We start from the raw sequence: 2,572 nt of genomic DNA on the forward strand, positions 1-2,572 counted from the left end.
GTCATATTTATCAAACTTGCTCCAGTCCTCAAAATCTGTCTTAAAGTTATTTCAATAATATTCCTTAATTTTCAAATAAGTCAACATATACAATGATCCAAATAAATGAGAAATAACTTCCTTGACCATATTAGGTATCAAATCCTTAAACTCCTGATTCGGACATAGAAAGCTATAAAACAAATGTGGACTCGGTATCAATTTAGAGACCAAAAGTGAAGAAGGAAGTTACCCGACTTAGTGACAGTTTGTCTCTAAAGGGCCGCAGCAATCACAGCTCAAACTTACCTCAGCCTTAGCCAGAAGCCTGAAAATACTGTTAAGGAGGAATTTAGAAGGATTTTAAAAACTACTAAAAAAGCTCATAACGCTGCTGCGTCTGTGTGGTCCTCCAGCCTGCGGGAGCGCGGAGCTAAGGCCGCGAGGCTGCTGGGCTTATGCAGGTCTCAGCATCTCTGCGCGGCCTCGCCTCCGGAACCCAGTGTGTGGGACAGATTCATACCAGTGTGCAGTGCCCGCCTTAGTATGGACCTGTGCCCTTCATTCTTGGTGATAAGACAAGCAGAAAACTGAATGAGTACAGCCGAGAGATAACGGTATATGGGGACATAAGCTCTGGGGAAACAAGCTTGCCAAGGAGATCGCAGAGAGATGAGGCAGGAAACACTTTCCAGAAGCAGGCGCGTAATACTCGAGCAGGACCATAGGTGATGGGGGCCCCTTGACATGGAATTTGCTAGTAGCTGTAGCTTAGAGGAATTTTATGACGATCCCAAAAGTAACGATGGCAACAGTTTCGGTGAGAGGTCCTGGCTGTATGCCAGCTGCCTCCTACAGGACTCAGATGCCCTGGAACACCTGTTGAGTACAGGACTGGTGTGGGAGGTCCTTCTGTCTATGTGTAGCTTCTATTGGTTAAAGAGTAAAGAACCTGCACTGGCCTGTGATAGGGCAGAGGAGAGCTAGGTGGGAAAACTAAACTGAATGCTGTGAGACAGAAGGCGGAGTCAAGAGATGGGGAACCCTGATGATAGGCCACAAGCTTCATGGTAAAATATAAAATAAAAGAAATGGGTTAATTTAATATGTAAGAGAGCTTGCTAGGAATATGTTATGGTGATTGGACAAACAGAGATTTAATTAATACAGTTTCTGTGTGGTTATTTTGGGAGTCTGGGCAGTCAGGAAGGAACAAGCAGCCTCCCACAACAAATTGACACCCAACACAGGACCAGGTGTGATCTTGGAGCGCTCCATCTACAGTGACTTTGTCTTCCTGAGGCAATGTACAACCAGGGCTTCATCAGAAAGGACGGTGTGGACCACTACAATGAGGTAAAAGGGCTCACTCTTCCGGAGTACCTGCCAGTCCACATAGGCATCTGCATCCATGTGTCTGTGGCAGAGATACAGGGACGGATCCAGAAAAACAGAGATCCACATGAAATGGAAGTCACCATGCCTGTCTCCAGGACTCCAGGACATCGAGAATGCCTCTGAGAGCACCTTCCTCCCAGACATGAGTGAGCAGTCTGAGGCTTTGGTGTACAGTTCCCAGGAATCTGAAGATTCAACCAAGGTGGTAGAGGAATTGAATCCTTAACTATATCAAAGGGCCGTGGCTTGAGCAGGATGAGCATACCCTTCACAGCCTGTGGATGGTGGTGCAGGATAAGACGGATGTGTTGAATTACATGACCATTCCTGTCTACCTCCCAGACATCACGATCGGCACTCACCAAGGTACCCGGATCTACAACAGCTTCAGAGTGCTGCCAGGCCACAGGTACAACCCTGGATGTAATGCTGAGGTAGGTGACAAGTGAATCTAGCTGAAGCGAATGGCCCCCTCTGCCCAGTTGTGTCACTGCCATGAAGATGTCTGCTCTGCCCAAGTTGGTGAACTCCAGATCTTTACAAGACAACAGGAGAAAAAGCAACGATCAAGAAATTGCCCAAAGAAACAGGCTAACAAAAACGTCTTTCCCTTGCCTCGTTAGTTGATTGAAAGATTCAACTTCCATCGAAAAGGTTCCGGAACATTCCAGTTTTATTTTTAAATCATCTGGGGAAAAAAACAAAACAAAAAAAGCATATCTGCTCTGAAAGGGCAGCTCCCACCAGAAGCCTTGTATCCCTGGGGCTGTGTCCTTCAGTCCTCTCAACCAGAAGAAATGAGCTGGCTCTGTAGCTCCTCCTCCTCCTATGTCTGCGTCTCTCTCTCTCTCTCTCTCTCTCTCTCTCTCTCTCTCTCTCTCTCTCTCTCACACACACACACACACACACACACACACACACACACACACACACACACACACCGGGTGGTGATGCTCAGCCCTTCCATGACTTCTCTGCAGTTGGCACTCACACACAACGTTGAAGCAGTTTTCTAAAACATTTCTTATTTTAACAGTGCACATTAGAGCAAAAAGGGGAAGAAGAATCCCACAGGCTAGCAGAACCGTGTCTTTTAGAGGAGGCTCACTTGATGAGCATGGAATTTGGATACAGACACAAGGTCTGACACTGTTCCCAAAAGTCAGGGTGCCAGTTCCAAGTGAAGAAAGCAATT

At 46.7% G+C, this 2,572-nt stretch overlaps 1 pseudogene; it reads left to right on the forward strand.

Annotated features, from left to right (window-relative positions):
• Positions 1-437: 437 nt before the first annotated feature.
• On the forward strand, positions 438-2,000 carry LOC142851431 (NADH dehydrogenase [ubiquinone] 1 alpha subcomplex subunit 10, mitochondrial pseudogene; annotated as a pseudogene).
• Positions 2,001-2,572: the final 572 nt, after the last annotated feature.

The sequence above is a fragment of the Microtus pennsylvanicus genome, chromosome 5, assembly GCF_037038515.1.
Source record: "Microtus pennsylvanicus isolate mMicPen1 chromosome 5, mMicPen1.hap1, whole genome shotgun sequence".
Taxonomy (NCBI): Eukaryota; Metazoa; Chordata; class Mammalia; order Rodentia; family Cricetidae; genus Microtus; species Microtus pennsylvanicus.